The 25,731-nt window shown below is 36.3% G+C and overlaps 1 protein-coding gene across 5 annotated transcripts in view; it reads right to left on the reverse strand.

The window, feature by feature from the left end:
- The window catches only part of LIMCH1 (LIM and calponin homology domains 1), a 374,176-nt gene that overhangs the window by 261,853 nt on the left and 86,592 nt on the right, over positions 1–25,731 (reverse strand). Inside the window, exon 1 of one of the 5 annotated variants that reach the window (XM_074229538.1) lies at positions 1,922–1,944. The exons of the other annotated variants lie outside the window; for them this stretch is intronic. The gene's annotated coding sequence lies outside the window, so the exon portion shown is untranslated. Of the gene's footprint in view, positions 1–1,921; positions 1,945–25,731 lie in introns of those variants that run through there. 5 annotated transcript variants of the gene reach the window in all.

Here is a 25,731-nt window from a genome sequence, read left to right on the forward strand (position 1 = left end):
GGAAATGTGACAAATGTCTACTGCTGAGGGAATGACATAATGGAATATTTCATTTACACAGATGAAATTATAAATACAGAAAGGTATGGGAATGACAACTGAAGCAAGATGAAATAAACTGAACTAGAAAATCGATTATACACAATGCTTAAATCAGTGTAAATGGAAAGCTCAATAACAACCAAAGAATCCAAAAATGAGTGCTGGGAAAGTATAATAAATAAGCTTGGCATCTCTCCTCTCTCTTCCTCCCCATCTCTGAAGAATAAACTAGAGAACCCTGGGTGTAGAACATTGAATATACTATCAGACTCATAATAAAACAACTCTTTTATTAGATCCCTTTTTAAATTCTTTGTTATAAAGGCTCTGGGAAGCAGTAAAGAAAGGAATTCACTGGGAAATGTAAGTGATGTTAAACTAAAAGTATCAATGAAAATTTACTTGAAAATTAAAATGAGTGATCATGATATGAGAAGGCCCTTCCTCCTTTAGAGCTCTGTTGGATGGTTTGGGTTTGTTGGGGTTTTTTCCGATATGTAGATTAGCTTTATAGACGTTTTTTCTTTTGGGTTTTTATTCTTTGTTATAGACAGTCATAGAGTGTAGTTGTTAATTCCTGCCTTCTCCTCTCACATGGTGGGGGAAGGCAGCTATGTACAAACAAGAAATAGATACAGATACAGAGATAGACAGCTTAATATTTGGTAAATTGGAGGTAATCTCTGAGTGAAAACACTTGTAGGAAGATTATAAGGAATGGCTCTAGGAGGGAAAGAAGGAAGAGATAAATTGAAAATTATAGGTAATAGAAAAAAATCAGTAAAATATATTTTTAAAATAAAGGGGAAGGGCGGCTAGGTGGCAAAGTGGATAGAGCACAGGTCCTGGAGTCAGGAGGACCTGAGTTCAAATCCAGCCTCAGACAATAATGACCTAGCTGTGTGGCCTTGGACAAGCCACTTAACCCCAATGCCCTGCAAAAACCTAAAATAAATAAATAAATAAAAATAAAGGGAAAAACTTGAAAAGGTCTGAAAAGCTTCAAGTCTAGTTGTTAGATAGTTGCAAAATTACTTTCATACTAATAAGGAGTTTCCAAAGGATAATGAAGAAGCCTAGTAGCAGTTGCTATGGTACTAAATGTAAACTTTATCCTTTCTTCAATTCCTTCTGTTTCTATGAAGTTTCAGGATAGTTTGTGCCTAAAGGAAAAGAATCTCAGTCAGAGGTCTCTATTCTCTCCCCAGTCCCTGCCCCCCCCACACACAGCTGCACCTGTAGTTCATAGAAAAGTAAATCTAACAAATGAAGTCTACTTTGCTAGTATAGGTAACAAGTGAAAACAGTTTCCTTCCTTTCAAAACCCAAAAGATACCAGAGGAGAGCAAAATAGAGGTGGGGCAAGGAGAAAAAGCAATGATTTTCCTTTATAAGATGTACTAAAGAATGACCCAAAATACAAAACTACCCAGGATATAAAATTAACCCCTTAGTGAAATAGATACAAAGTCAAATAGAGAAAAGATGAGCACTTCTTTGGATTTGGGTGAACCAATGTTCCCTTTCCTTGGTCTGGGTCACTATAGAAAGATTCTGGGTTGGAGACAAAGGCCCTTAGGTCCTTCCAAGGAAGGAGGTTAGATGAAAGAGGAAACAAGAACAAAAAAAAAAATTAGAAAACCAAATGTCTTCATTATATAGAGACAGAGAGAAAGAGAGGCATATATACACATCTTTTTAAATAACCACCCCTAATTACAGTATTCATTTTGCTTATCATACAGTTTTCAGCTATCTCTGTGATTTCATTTCCAAGAAAGCAAATAATGAACTAGCTGAGCAGCAGTAGCCCCAGGGAATGCCAAACTTCAGAGCAAGCTGAATGGGAAGGGTGGAGGGCTCTGCAATGGTTACTTACATTAATATACACAGAAACCACACAAAAGTAAAGGAAGACTGTGAAGGCTTTTGAATGTCTTCTGTAAAATGCCCTGCTCCCTCACCACTTTTTTCTTTTTTCAATAGCAGCAGATTTCTTGGGCTCCTCTTTCTCCTCTGCCTAAAGTACACCCACACAATAAATATTCAAGTTCAGAACATAACCCATACTGGTGGGCGTGGCCTTGAGAGCTAAATTCAGATTTCCAGAGACCAAGAACTCCATGGTAATCATAAACAAAAAGCGTTCCTGTTTCTGAGAAAAACAATAAATCCCAGTAACTTTCAAAGATGCCTAAAAAAACTCAAAAAACTTCAGACTAGCTTTTGTTGGGTTGTGCATAAATTCTCCCAAAACACATTGTAGTCACTTCCCTTAAAATTGTTGTGCTTGAAAATTACACTTCCTGCCCCATTCTTTTTTCTTCAACTACCTCCATTTTCTTAATTCCCTATATTTTAGTCTTTTAACTACACTTTTAACTGATTGTGTGACTTTAAACAACTTCTCTTGCTCTCAATTTTCTCAGTTCCCAATACACTGCCCCAATTGCCATTTAAGAAATTTCTTTTAGCTCTTTGAATCTATACTAATCTCTGCTTATCCCAATGATTTATCAAATCCAAGACTGTTCTCCCATTTGTATTGAGAGAAGATGCCTTTCTAAAAAACCTGTGGGCCACTGTTCTCAGAAGTGTTTCCTGGGGGATCAAGGAGTAAAATAACTTGCCAAGAGCACGCCTCTTGGTATCAAATGATAAAAGCAAGTATAAATCTTAAGAGGCCATTGAGTTCAAGTCCAATATTTTACAGAAAAGCAAACTGAGACATAGAAAGTCAAAGGGCTTTTCCCAGGGTTACACAGATTGTATCTGGTTCAGTCTTGAATGCAGTTCTTCCCAATTCAGAAGTCAAATCCTATCCACTATACCAAGCTATTTTTCTGGAAATTACTTTTAAATTACCTGTGGGAGTAAAATTGCTATTCCAAAAAAAAATTAAAAACAAAATTTCAGATGCCCAACCTGCAGATAATAAAACCTTTTAAATAATCAAACACAGAAATACACAGCAGACAGAGGTAATATCTCTATCAAAACTGAACACTTTTACAACATTTATGCAAGTTTTTTTAAAAACTTTTGCTTTTTTTAGAATACTTAGAGCTTTCTCCAACTACAACTTTTCCTCAACTATTTATTTACTCATTTAGATACAAATTAAATCATTACTATTGATTCAAAAAATGATTTCCTCAGGAATCCCTGGTGGTCAATTTGGTTAAAGTTGTTATTAGCCAAGGTGTTAAAACTTACATCTGAAATTATAATTCTAACTTCTTTATTTAAATTATCCTTCCTTCAAAGTGGTCTGAACTAATAAGGTTTTTCTTTATTAGTATACTAAACAGAAGGTACCATATTTCCCCATGTATGGAACACTCCCATCTATAAAATACACATTAATTTTGGGACCCTAAATTTGAAAATATATTACATAAAGTTATTGAACTCAAGTTCTATTCATCATGAAATTCAAGGACCTGCTGCTCATATAGCATTCAAGCATCTTTTGGGCAAGTCTGGTATGTGGACGCATGCTTAGCCCATTCTGTTTCATGAACCTGAAGCATTGTGTCCTTTGAAATCAGTCACTTCTTTTTTATCAGCAATTCTTCTTGCCTCATGCTGAACCATCTTTGTGGACACAGGAATTCCAATTGCCCTTTGCCCTTTAATTCATTTCTTCAATTCCCTCTCTAAATCTGGCCATCTTGCTGACTTGCCTCTCATGACCTTCTTCTGCTGGGGCATTTTCAGCAGGGTTTCTTTTTCCTATAGTCAGTCTTGGATTGTTTTCTCAGTTGGAAGAGGATCAAACTTATGTTCGGCAGCATGACTTCCATTCACTTTTGCAAACTGGATCACTTTGAACTTGAATTCAACACTATACAAAAATCTTTTGGGAGCCATTTTTGGGCAGAATATATTTTGTGGCAAAATATAACTTTATATACAGGTAACAAATGTGAAACAATGAGTGCAAAGACAACGAGAGCAAAATGTGAGAAATTCAAGCAAAAAAATCTACAACCACTTTAGAAGATGCTCCCAGTTTTTAGACCCCAAATTTTTTTATACATGGGGAAATATGGCAGCAATAGTACAGGTGGCAACTAAGTCCTGAGGGAAAGAAAGATGGAAATGAAAGCTGCCTGGGTCAATAAGGATATCTATGGGAATCTCTCTACAAAAGGAGGAAGCCTATACCTGGAAGTAAAGCAGAGCACTGGAGCAGGAGCTTGGAATTCACTGAATGTCTTTGTCAGTACCTAGATTTCAGAGTGAAAACCAAAATGGAAAAGAGCACTGGACTGAGCAACTATTTTGGTTCCCATTTAAGTCTTGACCTAGAAGATAAGGCAGCCCATATGATGGTCATACAATCAGAGCCCTTCCACTCTTTTAATAATTGTTAACTGTAGCCAAAAGAGATCATGATTTAAAAAATAAAACAAAAAGTTAAGAACTCCTGCCCTAAAATCAGCTGTAAATGAACCAAACCAACCATGCCCCTAAGTACTCTGGACAGTGAATGACTCCTGGCCTTTCTTGTAATATTCAGGGATAGGTGTTACTAGAACCAGCAAAAATCCAGGAGAGGGAGACAGAGAAAGACAAAGAGATAGCGAGATAGAGAGAGAGAGAGAGAGAGAGAGAGAGAGAGAGAGAGAGAGAGAGAGAGAGAGACAGAGGAGAGAGAGGAGAGAGAGACAGAGACAGACAGAGTGACAGAGACAGAAACAGAAACAGAGAGAGCTAGCAAGAGAGAAGCAGGTAATATTCCTTCTGAATGTGAAAACTTTTAACATTTAAGCAAGAGGTAGGGTAAATTATCATTTTCTAGGATATATTTCTTATTTGTCATTCTACATTCTCAGGGTGCCTAGGATTTAGAATTAATCCACTCAACAAGAATTTCCTTTTAAAAGATGTACTATTAACACATGTTCTGTATTATGAGAAACAGATTTTTAAGAACAGATGGAAAAGTCCCCAATACACTGCTTTATTAAAAAAAAGAACATTTAGTTTTTGCTTGAAATTCCATGAATCATAGTTTGAATTTACACCATTGTAATAATAAAAAAATAACCCTTATGGATTGAACCTTATCTTATTTGCTTCCAGATACAGAACTCAATGGTGATCCCATTAGGGATCACTAGGACTAAGAATTTAAACCAATTCATTTTCAGTGCCCGGAGCTTTTTATTAAATAGTTTGATCCTTCTGAAAGGCAATCCAATAATTTAATCATTTCTGTCTGATGTTTCTCAGTTATGCATTTGTTCAGCTGTGATGGACCCCTGAGTGTTACAATAATGAGCTAATCAGAGTATAATAATAAAAACAACTTGTCACATCTCTAATGTGCCTTCAGATTTACAAAGAACTTCCCTTATAATAAATCTATAAAGCAAGCAGTAAAAGTATCTTAATGCCCACATAATAAATGAGAAATCTGAAAGGGAAGTTTGTTGACTAACAATTCCCCTGGATTTATATGAAGTAAAGAACTGAGATTAGAATTGCAATCAAAATCAGAGTTTTTTCATGTTGGTTTATATCCTTAAAGTCATTTTTGTTCTTCTGGGCAAAAGTTTAATTTTAACTCTGGCTTTGAGATTTCTGCATGTATATTTTTCAACACTTATCTGTGATTTTTGAACACACATTATTTATATTTACTGGATATTAGAATGTGGACTTCTTGGGGGCAGATCCTATTTGCCTTTCTCTGAATCCCCATTGCAAAACATAGTGCCTGCCTGGTACATAGTAGACCCTTAAATGCTTTTGACTTGACATGATTTCACTGGTGTAGATGGATGCAGACCACAATCCGCCAATATTCCAAGAGAGTTTCCTTTCATTTCCACAAATGTCTATCCTGAGCCAAAATACAAAGGATATGAATGCAAGAACTAGAAACAATCCATCTACAATGAACCTAATATGTAAACAGGTAAGTAAATAAAAAATCATCTAAGGAAGGATAAAACACTAAAAAATAATTTTCAGGAAATGCTTTGAAGAGCAAGTAGTAACTGAGATGAAACTTGAAGGGAGCTAAGAACTCAATAATATGAGGTAAAGAAGAAATGTATCCCAATCATGAAGGGACAGCCAATGCAAAGACATGGAAGTGGGAAATTGTACATGCAAGTTTGGGGAATGGGGAGTTCAACAGTTTTGTTGGAATGTATGTCATATGTCAGTAGGTAAACTGGAGGTAGATTATTAAGGGTTGTAAATCCCAGGGAGAGGAACTTGTATCTTAAGAAGCAACTGGGAGCAATAGAGAATTCTGAGCAGAGGAATGACATGACAGTCAAACATGTGCTTTAGGAAGATTATTTTGGCAACTTTCACGAGTTGTTGTGGCCAAAAAAAAAATCAACATCTGGTGGCCAAACTTTTGGTGATGAGATTTTCCAAAATTAGCTAGACTGGTCCTCCAACAATACACAGTCCATGTTCAAAGGCATTCCAGATTATTAGGGCTTGTCAAAATATGTGATCTGCTGGCTTCACTTTTAAGACCCCAGTGGAATGCAACCCCAAGTGGGGGGGGGGGGATTTCTATCCCTTCCAAGCTCAATTCTAGTGCCATCTCCTACAAGAAAACTTTCCCTCCTCTTCTCACATTACTCAAACGTCTTCCTTCTCTTCTCTATCTCACATGAAAAGGAGATTCTTCTCCTTGCCAACACATTCTATCTACCCTTATATTCCCCAGCAGATTGCCTCTTCTATCATCTCCAGTCTTTTACTTACCTGCTGCTTACAAACATGCCCATGTTCCCTCCATTCTTCTTTTCCTCCCTGTTTTCTAAACTCCTACCATCTGGCTTTATTATTCAACTGAAACTGTTCTCTCCAGAGTTACAAATGATGTTTTAATTTCCAAATTGAATGATCTTTTCTCAATTCTCATTCTTCTTAGTCTCTCCGGAGCCTTTTTCAATAGTCAATTACCCTTTTCTAGGTTTACATACATGACCCTCCTCTCTCCCCTCTGCTTCTCTGCTTACTTGTCTGACCACTCTTCAGTCTTCCTTGCTGAATCTTCTTCTAAGTCATGCCCACTGACTGTGTGCATCCATCAAGTCTCTGTCCTGGTTCCTCTTCTCTACCAAAATGCTGACAGAATTCATGGGAAACCTCAGCTTTTCTGTTTTGTTCAGTGGCCCATATTATTAACAGGTATATCCATAACCATTAATAAAATGTTTTCTTGCCAAAAAAACAAAAAGTTTACCTCACTGTCATTTTACTAACCAAAGTCATGCATGGAAAAATAAAAGAGGAAAAAAATAAGTAAAGGAATATTGGACAGTTAATAGTTGTACTGACTTTTTTGTGAATTCAATGAGCATCCCAAATTCTCAAATTTGCAAGTGGATTTATTCATTTCTATTCAACCACCTGAGCTTCCAGTCTTGCTTCAACCAGTTGAATATCTCAAATTGAATGCTCAAAAGCAACGTGCCAAAATTGAACTCTTTCCAACCTTCTTATTATAGTTGAAGATGTCATCAACCACATAGTTTTCCAAGTTCATAAACTGATGTCACCATTTACCACTGATTATACCTATAGTACATATCCAATTTGCTGCCAAATCTTGTTTATTCTACCTTTTCAACATCCCAATTTATAACACATTCTCTCCACTCACTCAGATGAAACCCAAAGAATAGACTCAGTTCAATTGTTTCAGTCATGTCTGTGACTCCATATGGGGTTTACTTGGCAGAGATACTGAAATGGCTTGTCATTTCCTTCCCCAGCTCATTTTTTACAGATGAGGAACTAAGATAAACAGGACAAAGTGACTTTCCCAGGGTAACACAATAAATGCCCAAAGTCAGATTTGAACTCAGAAAGATGGATCTTCCCAACTTCAGGCCCAGAAATCTATCCACTGTGCCACTTAGCTATACCTCAAGACTAGTGTATTGATCTCACTGCTCAAGTCTTACACCAATCCAATCAATTGGCACTCAGGTGCCAATGTGACCTTTCTAAAATATTGTTGAACCAATGACATCAGGAGGGTGATGTCAACTTGCAAGTGAATTGGATTGAAGTGAGGCTGAGCTGCAGAGTCATCAGTCTCACTCTCTCTCTCTCTCCTCTCTTTCTGAAGAGCAGGTCTGACCAAGTCATTCCCCTAATAAATACTCTGGTGGCTCCTACTTCCTGCAGGATCAAATATAAAAATCTATAGTATTTTAAAACTCTTCACAATCTGGATGCTTCCTACCTTTCCAGTCCTCTTAACTCTTACTGCCCTCCTCATGAGCAATGTCTTTTTTACAGTTTTTGACCCACCATCACTCCATCATCAGATCCTGTGCCTTTTCACCAGCCGACCACATGCCTGGAATGGTCTTCCTCCTAACTACCAACTCCTCCCTTCTTTGATTTCTTTCAAGATTCACCTCAAATCCTCTCTTCTAAAAGAAATCTTTCCTGTTGATCCCCTCCCCCAAAGACATCCCCTTTGAAATGACCTCATACTTATACTTTACACACATAGTTGTTGGCAAACTATCTCCCCTGGTAGAACATGAGCTCCTTGAGGGCAGAAATACTTTTTCGTTATCTTAGCTAAGTAAAAGTGATCAATAAACTAACTGTTTGCTATCCCTTTACTCTTTCACTCACACTCCTTTTCTGATAACAATGAATAATGAAGCAAGAACTGGAAGAGACCTCATAGGCTATTGAGTCAAACCCCTTCATTTTACAAATGAGAAAACTGAGGCACCAAGAGCATAAGTGCCTTGCCCATGGTTATTCAGGAAGGATTTGAACTTGAATTTGAAGTCCAGGGCCAAAGATTTCTATTCTTGCTCTGCTGCCTCTGCCTTCCTAAACCTGAAATCTCATTATGGGGAGTACTTGAGGAAATACTTGCTCTGTACTCTGAATTTTTTATAAGTTTTCCAAAGCCCACAGGGTTACACAACCAACATGTGTCTGAGGTGGGTCTTGAATCCAGCTGGGTCTGCCTGGCTTCAAAATCAGCTCTGTATCCACTGTGCCATGCTGCCCTTATTTAATGACAGCCCTTTCCAGAAGTCACTTTTCGAGAAGCCCACCATTAAAGGCTTCCCAAAACACACATGGGGAAAAAACAGAAAGGAAAAAAAGGCCACTCAAAACTGAGTAAAGGAGTCAAGTCCTATTCCTCTGAGTCAGATATTCACCATGGTTGATGTTTCTGAATCTTATTTAGCCATTCAGGCAAAAGTTGAGATCATTCCCTCTCAGAGGAGCCAAGCGCACATCACCCATTCAACAAATGATCGACAGCAAGGGTTTCACATTATATTCTAATCTAGTCTTTTCTCTTCCATCATGAAAATGAACTGACACCAAACCTGAAAGTTTCTGACAATGAATCACTATTGGAAAGCAGTTACCCTTAATGTAATGAGGCTCAAGCCACAATCCTTCAGGGAAACTAGCTTTTAGTTATATTTGAGCTGGCAATTCTTTTCCATGATTGTCCATCTGTAACACTATAATAGTCATGTGTAAATATCTCCAGGTTAATTTTTTTTCTGTATTCCTAACCAAAGCACTCCATGGAAACCAAGAGCTTGACTAGACTACTCTAGGAATGACTGCCATTATGGCCAATATCAACAAATACTCAAATACGATTTAAAGGTCAGTAGCTGCCCCATCTCCAAACACACATTCAATTCAATTGCACAAACATTTAGTTATTATGGGCAAGGCACTGTGCACAAAGACAAATAATGTACTGAGGGAAAGAAATCAGTAACTAGAAAATTAAATGTTAAGTAATATTTTAAATATCTCTACTTTATGGGGGAAAACTGTTTTTTATATTTGAGTGAGTTTTAGTTGCAATTTTTTCTTGCCCAAAATTTTCAGGATAGGAATTTCACAGGTACCTCTGATCCTTTTTCCTTTCTGTGTATAGGTATTATCTTCTAAGAGGATCTCATTTCAGAACACCCTTGCTATAATCTTCCAAGCACTTGCCAGTTTGGACAAATGGTCAGTAACCATTTGGCCTCTCTCACACATACACAAATCTTGGGCTTAGCATGCTCACCTTACCATAAATTAATATAAAGTGGATAAATTATATATTTAGATAAGATTATTCTCTTATCCTAGAAATGTAATAAGCTTATAAGTAGATAGTCTATGACAATGGGTTACTGAACTTTGCTGACAAAAGAACTATGAATAATGCAGTGCTTTCAAAATTCAAGTCAGTGATCTACTCGGGGGAACAAAAGATTATCAGTACTCAGAAGCCTGTCCAAATATAGACCATGGAAAAATGTCTTTTTGTGGACTGTGATACTAACCCCTGAGGGAAAGGAAGACTCGATATAAAGCAGGCCTGGAGACTACAAAGAAACTGTGGATTTACCCAATGATAGATGGTTTCTAGGGGCATCCAATTTTAGGACTTTAGGAATTTCAGTATTTATTGAGCTTGGTAAAGGGACAGGACAGCATGCATTAACTCTTAGGTGACTATTCTTAATTTGAGAAGCTCAGCTACTGTCTTCAAAGTCTAGACTTTGAAGTCTAGAAAACAGAAGTATTATCTATCTTTTAAAAATGACAATTAAAGAAAGCAAAAGGAAAGGGAGAGAAAGAAATGGTTCATAGGGGATCAAGGATATGGAATCTGAAGGAGACTTCAAAGCTGAGAGAGGGGCCCACCCAGGTCTTCTGACTCAAAGTTTATCTCGCATTTTCATGCTGCAATTTCTTTTTTTCCCCTTCTCCAAAAAAAAAAGGGAAAAGGGAATAGGAAAAAAATTTAAAAAGTCAAAGCAAAATAATGGGAAAGAAAAAGTTGGGGGTAGGGGAGGGGATTGTGAGGAGAGAAAAATATGATCAAAATAAATCATTAAAAAGGTGTTCTTAGGTGAAAATGTGATTGGACACTTTACCAAGTCAAGTCACTGACATAAATTAAGACCTGGGGAATATAAAGAAAAGTAAAAACAAAGCAAAATAATCCCTACCCTCAAGAACTCACAGGAAGATGATGGACAACCTGACCCTGTGCTACTTCTCCATTCTCCCCTCAGTACTCTCTAAAGACCAGATATAAAGGGTCTATTTGATCTTCTTGGCATATGGCTCTGCTAATTTGGGAAGGTTCAACTACTGTCTTCAGCTAACTAAATTATTCTAGACTTTAAAGACAGAAGTATTGTTACCTATCATTTAAAAAGTACAATTAAAGAAAGCAAAAGGAAAGAAAGGGGAAGTTCCTGACTTTCTTTTTCACCTGCAACCTCTTAGAATCCATGGCTTCAGTCATGGCTCAGTTCAAGAGATATCTTCTGCAAGAAACCTTTCCTAGTTCTTCCATTTGTCAGCGACTACTTTCTCACACTAATTTTTATCTAACATGCATGTATTTCTTAAATTCCATATTGACTCCCTAATTAGAATGCAAGCCCTTTGAGGTCAGTAACTCTATCTCCAATATTCAGGACAACACCTGGAATATAGAATGGGTTACATAAATGCTTGTTGATTCATTTATTACTTAAAGGGGAAAGCAAGTTTATATAATATAGATATACAGTTTAATGTAGGATCCTTTTTTCTGTTATATTTCCTTTGTGGAAATTATAGTTTTTATTTTGTATTTCTTAAGTTCAGAAATTAAATATATAAATTGTTGATTGATAGATTGTTGAGCTATGATGATTATTAGCCATAACCTGCAATGTCACTAGTGGAGAAGGTAAGGGATTAGACTAATGATTCACTGGTGTAAGGAGCTCAAGTAAAAACACCCTATAGTAATACAGATCAACACCATTTCTGCAACTTCAAGAGAGATACCTAGAGTCCTTAGAAGTTAAGGGACCTGCCCAGTGTATCATAGCCAGTGTGACCATAGGCAGGACATACATCCATTCTGGTTTCAAAGACTCAATGTACACTGAATATCTAATAACTACCCCAAAATTAATACTCATCCACTGAATCCTATTTTGACAAAACACTGCACATAATTTAGATGAGCCTTATACCAATGCCCTCATGTGCCTCAATACAACAAAATAATGAGAAACATAAATGGATTAGATAAACCCTAAAGGGTTTGGTTGGGTTTTTTTCTAATTACAGTTAGAAATATAAAAAAGAAGATCGCTTGAAATAAAACTTGCCAGAACCTAAATTCAAACCAAATGAGTAGTCTAAGATTTCAGAGCCATTCATAAACGCATGTGAACTGGAAACTTTCTTTAGTTATTGGCCCATCCTATGCATATATTTCATCACCCTTAAATCACCCTGAGTACAGTTAAGTCTAGTTATTAATATCTGTATTAGCTGTGATTCTAAAACCTCTCCAGGCCTTGTATATCAATCATTGTCTTAGTTAAACCTTTTATTATTTAACCAAGATTTTCTTTGGTTTACATAAGTCTTTTAATGACATTATCACATATGGTATAAGAGAGAGAAAACAAATTCGGGGGAAATTACTAAACCATATTCTCCTGCCAAAGAGGCCATGTTTACTTTTCATTTTTCTTAAGAATCTTGAATTAGAGTCTCACACCACTCCCAGAAGGAAGTTCAGAACATATCATTTCATCTGGCAAAAGTGTTTTCTTTCAACAGGTGTATTCCTGATGTCTTCTAAAGAGAACACAGCTATTGCTTATAAACACTGTACATTAAAACATCATTATTCCTCCTAAAAGAAACATACTCTTGGATAACATATGGGGGAGCACACAGCTGTCTCTGCTTCCTGTAATTTGAACTGGATTGTTTTGTTTTGATAAAGAGGTCTTCTTCAAACAGGTCACTGTAAAGAAGAGCACAATTGATATTAAAACCTTCCATTTACTGTTTAATTTGATTTTTTTCTTTGCTTTGTTCTAAGTACTCCAAACAAATGTTATTTAAGTAGATTCAGCCTGGAAAAGATTTTAGTTTCTCACAGGTGGTCTGAAACCACAATGTTGGCCAAAACCAGTAGAATTCCTAAGGCTGTCAGGAAGCTAGTCATTGATACCTTTATCCAATGTGAATTTGTACTCTCTACAATGAACATGAGAGACAAAGCAGTAATGATGAATACTTGTCTCTTGATAGCTTATGTTTTCCATTTGGCGATCCTTAACCAAACATAAGTGAAAACTATATTGCCTATTCCTTGATAGAATAGACATCCTAAATTGGCAGTTATGATTTAAGCTCCTTTCCCAATTATAAATGTTACTCCCCCTAAGAATCTGAAAAAATCACACAGCACACCTAAGTTATTCTACAACTTCTCCCCCATGTATTTTGTAATGAAATGCACTGGATGGGGAAAATAGAAAGACTGACCAAAAATAGTCCCTGCTCACAAAGAGTTCACAGTCTAATTGAAGAGATAACATGAAAATAATTATATACAAGCAAGACAAATCCAGGGTAATTTGGAGAAAATCACAGAGGGAAAGTACTAGGTATTGAGGAGAATGAGGAAAGGTTTTTTTATAGAAGTTGTAATTTTAGTTGGGTCTTGAGAGAAACCTAGCAAGGTAGAAGATCAAGACAAAAAAAGGGAGAGAATTCCAGACATGGAGGATGATGCCTAGAGTGAAGAGTCAGAGAATCATATATAAGGAAAGCAAGGAGACCAGTGCCATTGAAGCCCCTGTGGTTTATTGAATTATGGAGTGACATGGTCAGATATGTACTTAAGAAAACTTGACAGCTGAGAGGAAAATGGATGGGAGTGGAAAGAGACTTGACTGAAAAAGGGGAACCAAACTGCAAGATACTGAAATAATCCAGGAACAAGTTCATAAAAGTCTTCACTACAGTGGTGGGAGTGTCAGAGGAAAGAAGAAGAAAGCATATGGCAGAGAGATTTCAAAGGCAGAATTGACAGAATTTGGCAACATATTGTACATGGAGAGGTGTAACCCAGATGATTGGAAGATAAAGGAGCCCCGATCAATATGTGAAAGTTAAGGAAAGAAAATGGTTTAGGGCAAATGGTACTGATTTCAGTTTGGGGATATCTTTGAGACAGGTTGGACAGGAACTTCTGAAATTAACATACAGAAAAAATATCTATATGGTTTATTCTAATAGAAAAGTTTAATATTGATTCAACTCACTGTATACTCAACTTATCTAAGTACTTCCTAAGTGATAAGCTCTAGTGACCCAAATACAAAAAACAAAACAGTACCTGCCCACAAAGAGCTTACATTCTACTTGAAAAAAGACAACATATTGCAATGTGACTGTAAGATTAGGATTGTTAACCGATAATGCTTATACAATTTAAAATACTAAAATGTAAGGTTCCAAATTTCATTCAGATGAAAATTAAATTTTAATTTATGTAAAGACCACAAATGTAAGGACCTACTAATGACACCTAAAAATAATCATGCCATAAACTTGCAAGGTACTTAACAGTGCCTTTACATATAACATCACTTGTAACTTTGCAATAAACCCTGTGAGATAGACAGGGATTATATCTATTTCATAGGTAAGAAAACTAAGGCCCCCAAAATATTAATGATTTGCCCAAGTTGACATATCTGGTAAGAAAGTGAACTGGGCTTTGAACCCAGGCTAGCTCAGAACAAAGAATGCTTCTTTCTACTACCACCCAGACTATTCACATGAATGGAGAAAATACAAAGAAAATTACTGAATTATCTGCCTAAGCTAAATAACATTCAACATATCCAACTAAATTTTCACTTAATAGATATTGCTTATGGTTTCTTTTGTTTAGTTTATTCTTTTTTTCTTTAAAATTAAGCTCTTGGGGGGGGGCTAGGTGGTGCAGTGGATAGAGCACCAGCCCTGGAGTCAGGAGTATCTGAGTTCAAATATGGCCTCAGACACTTAATAATTACCTAGCTGTGGGGCCTTGGGCAAGACACTTAACCCCACTGCCTTGCAAAAAAAAAATGCATTTAAAAATACGCAGAAGAGAATTTCAAAAATTACAAAGAGGGTAAATTTTACTATTTTAAAAATATACCACTTTAAAAAAACAAAATGTAAAAAAAGCAATTTATAGTTTTATGTAAAATTTTCTGTTCTTTGGAGTGCTTGATTTTGGGATAATAACATTCATAACCAACAATTTTATTTAAAAGAAGAAAAAGGTCTAAGTTCTAAAATAAATAATCCTGCGTTTTGCTTTATTGTGTATGAAAATAAATTTAAAGAATACAATACTTTAAAATAAACTAAGATTAGTGGTAAACCTGATTTTTTAAAATTCCCATTGCCCAAATTAAATCCCCAAAGCAATCCACTTCTCCTCAGTCCCAGATTATCAATAGCTCAACATTTATCTAGATGCCTAGGGGAGGGGCTGAAAATGACTTTTTGATCCCAATATCACCAACCTCTTTTGCAAAAAGCTAATAATCAACATTTTAGGAAGCTAACATGTTATTATATCAAGCAACTGCTCCTTTGAATTAAGGATAGAGCTAGATCTTTAAATGATTGCTATGGAAACAACAGCTTCCATTCTTTAGGAAGTCAAAATAGAAACTACAGAGAAAAAAAATAAGGGGATGTTGATTATGTGTACTGTTTTGTAATCCAGTTTTATAAATGAAATGGCACTATTCAGAAATTGGAGGTCTTCATCCTTCAGAAAGACAGTTAAAAATTATTATTTTTCCAATATAAAAGATTCTAGTTCTCTTCTCTATTTTGAATCCCAGGCGTACTTAAGATGTTCCTTTGGGGGAAAGGGGGGAGGGACACTTGATAACTATGAACAATTACAAATATTTTATTAAAAAATTCCAACCCTATCTTTTTCTTACCCCCTTTACCCCCAAATTTAAACCCTGGAAAGAAGGTGATGGCTTAGAAAGCAAAAACACACAGAAGGACCTAGCTGGAGCTCTAGCTAGGCTTTTTAAAGCCTCTCCCTAGAGAAACAAAAAGTAATCAAACTACAGGCTCTAAACCAAGTCCTTTCTCCAAAAAATGTAGGAGTATTTCCTGATTTATAGGTGTTATTTGTTCATAGAAGGATGATTCAAGGGGATTTCTGTAAAACAAATCCTATTAGAAAGATGGTTCTAAGTAAAAAGCAAGAAAAGACAGTCAGCCTCCAATTCAGAAGCACTGGGATTCCAGTGTGTCTTGACACTGAGGAGTCTTCTGCAATAAATTCACTTAACCAAGTCACTCTCTAAGATTCTCATTTACATGAGGAAAAGGAGGGAATGTGGAACTGAAAATGAAATAAAATTCAAAATCAAATTTTAAATTTATATTTGCATTTTAAAAATTGAATTTTATAACAGACTGTGTAAGTTATATATGAGTTACATTGATAGAAGAAACTCCCTAAAAAGATAAAATCACAGGTACAACACAACCAAGCAAGGTACTGGCTAGACTTTGAAGAAAAAAAAAGGTTAAATAACGATAGCCCCTAATTCCTGATGCCTAGATGGCACAGGAAATAGAGCACTGGAGCTGGAGTCAGGAAGACTTGAATTCAAAATTTATTTGTATCTTGTATGTGATTGTGGGTAAATCACTTAATCCTATTTGACTCAGTTTCATCATCTGTAAAATGAGCTGGAGAAGAAAATGGAAAACCATTCCAGTATCTTTGCCAAGAAAACCCCAAATGGGGTCACAAAGAGTCAAACACAACTGGAAGGACTGAACAACAATGATTCCTGGAAAAGTTTCCATTATATCAAGTTATTCTTCCCATTTCTAATCCAATAAACATTTGTTAAATTCTAAGAATACAATGAATGAAAAGACAGTCACTGACAGAATTTACAATCTGAAGAGGAAAACAACTTGCAAAAGTAGACCTAAAAAGGGCTGGGAAGACCAAGACACCAGGAAACCTTAAGATCCAGTTCCCTGGAGTTGAAATTCAGCATAACAAAGTGGAGTGAGTTGAGTCCAATCAGACAGTACTCTATAAAGGAAGGCATTGGGAGGAGTTGGTCCTTTAATCAGAGGACAGAGGAGGCTGAAGGAGGTAGATTCAATCAAGTCAGAGTCATGGAGATGATAGTGAAGATCTGGGGAGGGATGGGGGAAGGAGAGGAAAATCTTGTTCCATTCGGTTGAAATCTAGGGAGCAGTCAATGCAACATAGAGTGAGATTTTTATAGGATTATTTCTAATTCTATATAGAAAGTTGATCCATATTAATAGGGTCCATCTACACATAAAAATAATATATAGTAGATTCTAAAATTATACCTATAATGGCATTTAACTAATCCTGAATGATTTTTTAAAAAGGATCTGTTCAATAAGACATTTGGAGAGGAAGAGATGATTTCCAGTTTGGGAGACAAGGAAGACATCCAGGAGATCTGACTTGGGCATCTAAGTGGCACCATGAGTAGAGTTTTGAACTTGGAGACAAAATTTGAATTTAAATCTGACCTGAGATATTAAGTAGCTTTGTGTTGCTGGGCAAAACATTAAATTTCTATCTACTTCATTCATCATCTCAAAAATGGGGATGATAATAGAACTGCCATTCTAGGAAAAACTCCCAAATCAATTCCTCACAATTCCTCAGAGCTCTCTAACAGGTACCTTTGTGGGGTACCTCCTCCCTTATTTAGCTTCTTTTTATGTATTGTCTTCTTCAATTTGAAGATCAACTCCTGGAGGGCAGAAAAATGTTTCTACTTGTATGGGTATCCCCATACATTCCCATATCATGGTGCCTAACAATAGTCAGAGCTTAAAAGATGCTCATTGACATGATTATCTTCCTCAGGTGTTGTGAGGATAAAATCAAATAATATTGATAAAACATTTTACAAACCTAAAAGCACAATATTAATGCTAGCCATTGTATTTTTGGCATTTTTTATTATTCTAAAGCTGACACATGGTAGGTTCTTAAATTAAAATAAATAAATCCCCTTCCTGTTCCTTCACCTATGAAAAAAGGAAAACATTTCTAGGAGAAAGCCTTTTTTAGATCCAAAGGGAGGTGCTGTTGTTGTTTATTCATTTTTTCAGTGGTTTCTGACTCTTCCTAAGTCCTTTTGAGGTCTTCTTGGCAAAAGATGAATGATGAAGGCAGAAGTGTATAAGACTGGGGAAATATGAATATTTTAGTTTTTACTTCTGCTTTTGATCTTTTTTTCATACATTTTTCACTATTTACAACTTCTCAAAAAAATTATCCGCCTTAGCACTTGAATTGACTCTTGGAAACATTCCTTCCGCCTGAATATCTCCTCCACTTAATGACCTTTTTTTTAACGAGAACTCATTTTTGTTCTAGGCAGCTTAAGAGCATTCCTTCCAGGAGATGGAGAAAGAATTGAGTCCATGCTGAACTGCACATCTAAAACTGTGGTTTGCTTTAATTTGGAAAAAAATTTCCTGAGCAACCATGCAGAGTAGATAGATTTTTGGATTTGAAGTCAGGAAGGCCCAGGTTTTAAGTTCCAACTCTGTTCTAGCTGTGTGACTACTGGAAAGTCAAATAATGTCAGTAAGCTTACTGAACAACAAATACAGATGTGCAATGCAACACAAACACTCTCTCTCTCTCTCTCTCTCTCTCTCTCTCTCTCTCTCTCTCTCTCTCTCTCTCTCTCTCTCTCTCACCACACCTCAATTCATCTTGATAGGAGCTGAGCTCCCCTGAAATAGTCCTCAGGATCCTTAAATTACTTCTAGACCTCAACAAGACAAACTATGGAGGGTAAGTGTAAGATTATGGAGGGTGGGGAATCTTAGTCCTCACATAGTATATATTCAGAGCAGCTCCCATTCTAGTGATATTTCTTTCTTTCTCCCTTTCATCAACCTAAGGAGGAAAATGAGGCAGACAGAGATTTGCTCATGGAGGCAGCTAGGTGGATAGAGCACCAGCCCTGGAGTCAAGAGGACCTGAGTTCAATTCCAGTCTCATACACTTAAAAATTGCCTCACTGTGTCATCTTGGACAAGTCACTTAACCCTTTGTCTTGCAAAAAGATAAATAAATAAAAAATTTTAAAAAGTGACTTGCTTAGCATCATACAGCTTTTTTTAAAGTTAAAATTCTTTATTTGATGTTACAAAAATTTTTAGTCAAATAAACCAGTGTTTGTGTAAAATTTTAACTCAGGTCTTTCTGAATTCAAGTCCAGTATATTCTGTTCCATTGAATGACCAAACTGCTTCCCTGAAATTACCTTGAAGTTACTTAACTGGGTACAAGTAGAATCTCCCCAGAAGAATCTAAGACCCTTGAGATTATAGGTTGCTTCCCAATCACCTTTCTAACTGTGGAAATTTGCACATAGAATAAGGGTTCTTAACCTGCAAAATTGCTTTATTAATATTTTATAACTGTATTTCAACATAATTTAGTACCTTTATAATCTCATGTACCTTATTTTAATTATTGAAAAACATTGTTCTGAGAAAAGGTCCATAAACTTCACCAAACCACCATGACACAAAAGCTTCTTCCCCTGCTTCCTTTAGGAGTTCAAGTATAACATTCTTTATAGAAGTGGTGGATTAAAGATGCAGGTGAAAAGCCCTGAAAAGAAAGTGGCAGTGTCTGCTGAAAAGAAAACTATGCCTTATTCCTTTCCTTTTGCTCTTTTAGAATGTAAGTTCTTTGAGAGTAGGGATTGTTTCACTTTCTCTTTTTATCCTAAACTCTTGGTCCAAAGTAGGCTCTTGAAAAATACTATGAATTGATTCACTCAAAACAAAATACATTGCAAATAATTCCAATAAAATACATGCAAATATAATCTTGTTAAAAGTCAACAATTCTGTAAGCAATGTTATTTTTTCCACCCACTTATCAATCTGCATGATAATCAGCCAAAATTATTCAAGCCAGGGTCCCAAGAGGAGGCTGCTAGTTCACACCAGGAAAGGGAAACGCCAGGATTAATTTAGAACACACAGCCATCAAGGTAGAGTTCCTTTCACATTTCTGGCTCCTGTTACACCAGTAAAGCTATAGGTCAACCAGGTCATGTCTGACTTGACATGGCTTATTCGAAGAATGGTCCTTTCTGTGCCCCTTCCTTACAAAATTCAACTGCTCAAGTCTAGACTTGGCAGAATTCTTAAATGGAAACAAATGGTGTAAAAGAGAGAGAAACTTCCTGTTATTTAATTTTTTTTAAAGTGCCCACAGAACTCTGGCTTCCTTTCTGGGAAATCTTAAGACAGGACTGACTGATACCACTAAGTCTATTTCCCAAAGAGATCACAAAAAAAGGGTAAAAAAAAACCCCACATGTATAAAAATATTTATAGCAGTTTTTTTCATAATGGTAGAGAATTAGAAATTGAGGGGATGCCATCAATTGGGAACTAGCTGAACATACTGTGGTATAGAAATGTGATGGAACACCGTTTTTCTAGAAGAAATCATGATGAAAGGGACTTCAGAATAGCCTGGAAAGACTTGCAAGACCTGACGCTGAGTGAAGTGAATAGAACCAGAAGAACTTTATATACACTAACAGCAACACTGGATTATGATCAACTCTGATGGACTTGTTCATTTTAGCAGTACAGACAACAATATGGACAATTCTAAAAGATTTGTGTGGGGCGACTAGGTGGCACAATAGATAGAGCACTAGCCCTGGAGTCAAGAGGACCTGAGTTTAAATTCAGCCTCAGACACTTAATACTAGGTGACTAGGTGACCTTGGGCAAGTCACTTAGCCACATTGCCTTGCTGGAAAATATTAATCATATCCAGAGAAGGAACTGTGAAGTTTAAATGCAGACCAAAGTTTATTATATTCAATTTTTAAAAATTGCTTTATATATTATCTTTTTTTCTCTCTGATTTTTTTAATGTGGATTTGATTCTTCTTTCACAACATGATTATTATGGATCTATGTTTAGCATGGTTATACATGTATAGCTATATTAGATTGCTTTCTGTTAAGGGAAGGGAGGAGAGGAGGGAGATAGAAAAATGTAAAACTCACACCTTTGCAAAAAAAAAAAAGATTGTTGAAAACTACTGTTGCATATAGTTGGAAAAATAAATAAAAATGTAAGAAAAAGACAGGATTGCTTTTAGCAACAGGCATACTTCCATAAGTTAAACTAAAAAAAGATTTGAAGTTGGTTCCAACTAATATTTGCCAGGTAACCCAGGACATTCCTAAACTGGCATGCACTTCTAGATTAAGGGAGTTCTTCTTAGATAAGATAATAAAAGCAAACAAGACCACATTTTTATCATCCTTTATCCAATGTGTAATATCTTCTTAATTGATCTTTTTTGCCTGACCTATACCATTATTTCCTTATTATATACATGGAAGTTAGGTATGGGGGACTTAAAGGGTGACTTTACAGTTAGAGAAAACTCTCAGGTGAGAAGACCCTTCTACCAAGAAAAGCCTGGCAACTTCTCTTCTGAAACTTGTAGTCTTAAAGAGTCATCTAGAAGACGGAGAGTCATGACTTGCTTCTTATATGTCACAAGCAAGACTTGAACTCTGACTTGAAGGGTTCATTCATGTAGCATTTATGCTAAGCATTTTAAATTTATTATCTCATTTGATCCTCACAACAATCCTACAAGAAAGATGTTATTATTATTATTATTATTCTCCTTTTACAGATAAGGAAACTGAGGCTAACAGAAATGAAGTGACTTGGCCCAGGATCATACACCTAGTAAATCCTGAAGCTGTCTGAATATTCTTGTAGAGCTGCATGTTGCCTCCCAAACTGCCCTGGGATAGAAGTGGGGGGGGGGGGGTATATTCTTGAGGTCTCCACAACTGATGCTCTCCAAACACCTATCAGGAACTTAATAAACATTTAATGAGACACTAAGTAAGTGGGACTGAATTAAAAACCTCCACATGTGGTTGATATTTCAGAATCCTCATCACTTCATCACAAAGCCAAACAGAATATGATCACCTTCAGAGGAAGGAATCTTATTGGCATTTGTAATTTCAGCACCGTGAACAATCCCTAGCACAAAGTAGATACTCAATAAATCTTAAATCACTAATATGCATTCATGGAGGACTTCAGTTGGATACTTAGCCCAGTTTTTAAAGGTCACATCCATTGATTCTTCTTTTTCCTCCACTAAAAACACTGACCTATCTGTAACAGTTACTGAGAGATCTTCTCAGTACATGACCATGGCCTGGACCCCATAAGTCAGAAACATGTGATTTCCTTTGCCAACTCCAACACCTCCTCTCACACATAACTTGCTATGGATTTATCCTGGGCTGCTTACCCACTGCTGTCTATTACTCAAATAGCAAAACAATGGCAAATAATTAAAAATCACACTTCACAAAGCATAATGAATACTAATTAAAAACAATCAAAAAAGGCGACATAGCAGTTCTCAGATACCTTCAGTCAACTAAGAATATTTACAATCCAGGCAGTTCTCAACTCACCAACACTAAATTTAGGCATGATCTGTAAAAGTAAGGAGTATCAGTCTAGTCCCAGAGAATTGCATTGCTTAACTAATTTTCATTAGCTAATCCATCTTAAACCACAGGATTCACCTTTCCATGACCCACAAACTGCCATCCAACTTCTTCTTAGTAAAGACCTCCAATGGAATGAGACCTTACTACCTCCCAAGAAAGCCCATTCTATTTTCAGGCAACTCAGTAAGAAAAGTTTTCTTTTCATAAAGGCTAATAACTCTTTGGCTTCTAATTTTCTATGGGCTGATCAATCCTAGTACTACTGCCCACAGAATCAGGCAAAATACATTTAATCCCTCTTCTCCATGACGACCCTCCAGTACTTCAAGACCCACTACAATGCTCTGGCTTCCCAAGCTCTTCTTAAGGAAAACATCCTCATACCCTTCAATAGATCCTCCTCGTGGTATGGCAAGTCTCAAGTTCTCATCCTATCATCCTTCCTCTTGATACTCATTAATTTAGCTATTGTACTGAACCCCAAAACAATACCCTAGACAGGGTCCAATTATTGGAACTATTCCTTGACAAGTTTTGAAGTCTTATTTTTCTAAGTTTATGTTTAATCTGTGTCATCTGCAAATTTAAGAAAGATAGTTTCTATGCTTTGTTCCAAGGCACTGACAGAGCCATCAAAGGGTCAAACATATATCAGAAATAGGGGCGGCTAGGTGACGTAGCGGATAAAGCATCAGCCTTGGAGTCAGGAGTACCTGGGTTCAAATCCAGGCTCAGACACTTAATAATTACCTAGCTGTGCGGCCTTGGGGAAGCTACTTAACCCCATTTGCCTTGCAAAAACCTAAAAAAAAATACACTAGAAATATTGACTATTCTTTTGTTCTGTTCATTCAACCAGTTCTTAATGCACCTATCAACTAGTATACTTCTCTGCATCTCATCCAAGGATGACATGAAAAACTGTTAAATGTCTATTCAAATCTAGATAACCTATACCTATAATAATTCTAATGAATGTGAAGAAAGCCTTTCAAGAAAAAGGAAATTTCATTAAGTTGGCATAATTTTCTTGATGAAACCAAGTTAGACTCTTTGTGATTAGTTTCCTTTTCTAGATGTTCATCTATTATCCCTTTAAATAACAGAGCCCAGAATATTGGAAGGAATCAAAATCAAGCTCATTAGAGTGTGAACATTAATTTAAAATAGTAACTTACCCAGAGAAGTGTTTTCCTTTATGCACTGGCTTTGTATTATATGGAGATATATTCCAAACATATACAGTTAGAATGTGGAAATTTGTTTTCCAATAGAAACAAAAATACTAGAGATATATAGAAACAGCATGATTTGAATTGTAGTTCAGGTATGTTATGAGTTTAATAGAGTTTTGTAGGTTGTTTTGAGAACCTAAATATCATTAATTATACCAATATTTCTTTCTTTCATTTTTTTAGAGGAAGCAATCCAGAAAGCTCTGATTTCAATAGTTTCAAACTCATTGTGAGGAAAATTCCCTTCATAAATACAGCTCACCAATTCACCTTTAATTTACCATTTTAAACTGCTTTTTTTGTGGCACTAAAAGGTTAAATCCTTAGACCAGTATCCTCCAGGCAGTGTATTTCAGAGGCAAGAAATGAACATAGGTCTTCCTGACCAAATCAATTCACTAGCACCCCTATCATTATTTCTGTGGGAAAAGATATTCCAAGTTTCTGACTTACAAATGAATCTTCTAGAACCCTACTTCACCATAAAGACATTCTAAAATGTGTACAAAAAAGATCAATTTTAGTATACTGAAATCCAATTCTTTTTCTTCATATAATTCTGAAGGATCTTTTAGTTTTACAGAATATGGTCTGGGTCAAGTACTCATTCTCTCACTTAGTGCCTCAGTTTTATCATTTGTCAAATACCAATAGCAACTACCTCTGTAACATACATTGAAGGGAAAGGAACAAAATCAAAGCAAATTCAAATATAAATATAATTGTAATACTGCTCAGACTGTTCTGTGGATGGGCTATGTTTTTGTTGCATTACTTTTTAAAAAAAATTCCCCCACCTCACAGTGTCAAAATCATTTAATTCATCTGTAGCCAACTCCTTTTTATCCTCTTCCAATGAGTATACAGGGATTCCCCCTTATTATTAAAAGAGAATGGAATATGCAAAGTCACTCAACCTCAGTCTAGCATAACAAACCAAGCCTTTTGAGATCAGTGAGAAAATTCCCCAAGAATGCATAGGACATAATACAGATTGTTAAGTGCGAAATTCCAGAGTCTTAACTCTTAGAGAGCCCCTGTCTGGTTTGCTTTTGGTGGATCAAAAGGACCATGAAACTGGATTGGAACATCATGCAGTAGATTGGTCTGCCAGTAAGAAAATTAAAAATGCCAAGCAGAAACTTAGATATCCCTGTGAGTAGTTCCAAGCACACTTACAAAAGTCCTGAACATTAACAACTAAAAATATCGCCAAGCAAAGTGGATTTCACAACTTAAAGCAAAGAAAATAAGTTCCTACAGTCTCTTCCCTCCTGCACCCCAACTGCACTTTGAATTTTACTTTAGTAGTTTTAAAAAGAAAATAAAGACAATAAAATCATTCCTGAATGAGAAAATAGAGTAATACTTCCCTAATATTTTTCTAGAAAGACAGATATAAGGTATGGTTGTGTGTATGTGTGTGTGTGTGTGTGTGTGTGTGTGTGTGTGTGTGTATTTTTTGTTGGGGAATGGAGGAAGTTGCTGACAGGGGGAATGCTTCTCTTTTATAGGTAAATAATAAGAGTTTTTTGGGATAGGGGAGTAATATGGTCAGACCTGGGTTTTAGATAGTTCTGACAGCTGTGTAGATTATAGATTGGAAAGGGGAAAGATTTGAGACAGGAAAACAAAATAGGGGGCTTTTAAAGTAGTTCAGGTAAAGAGGTGATAGTGGTCATGGGAGTAGCCAGAATGTCCTAATCAAAAGAACTGACAAAACTTGGCAGTCCATTGGATATGTGGTGTGTGGGGAAGAGTTCTGAGGGACAAAACTGAATGACTACAAAAAAATGATATAGCTGCCATCAGCAAAGATGGGGGGGGGGGGGTAAGTAAGTAGGTTCCTCTAACCATTTAAGACACTCACAGCTTTCCCTTGATACTCCAAATAATCTCTCCCTCAAATCATAACATTCTTTTATTTCTTGACATTCAAATCATATACATTTTTTGCAGCTGTGGACTGGAGAAGAATGCTGAACCTAACAAGGGTTAGAGCCAT

The sequence above is a fragment of the Macrotis lagotis genome, chromosome 3 (assembly GCF_037893015.1).
Source record: "Macrotis lagotis isolate mMagLag1 chromosome 3, bilby.v1.9.chrom.fasta, whole genome shotgun sequence".
Taxonomy (NCBI): Eukaryota; Metazoa; Chordata; class Mammalia; order Peramelemorphia; family Peramelidae; genus Macrotis; species Macrotis lagotis.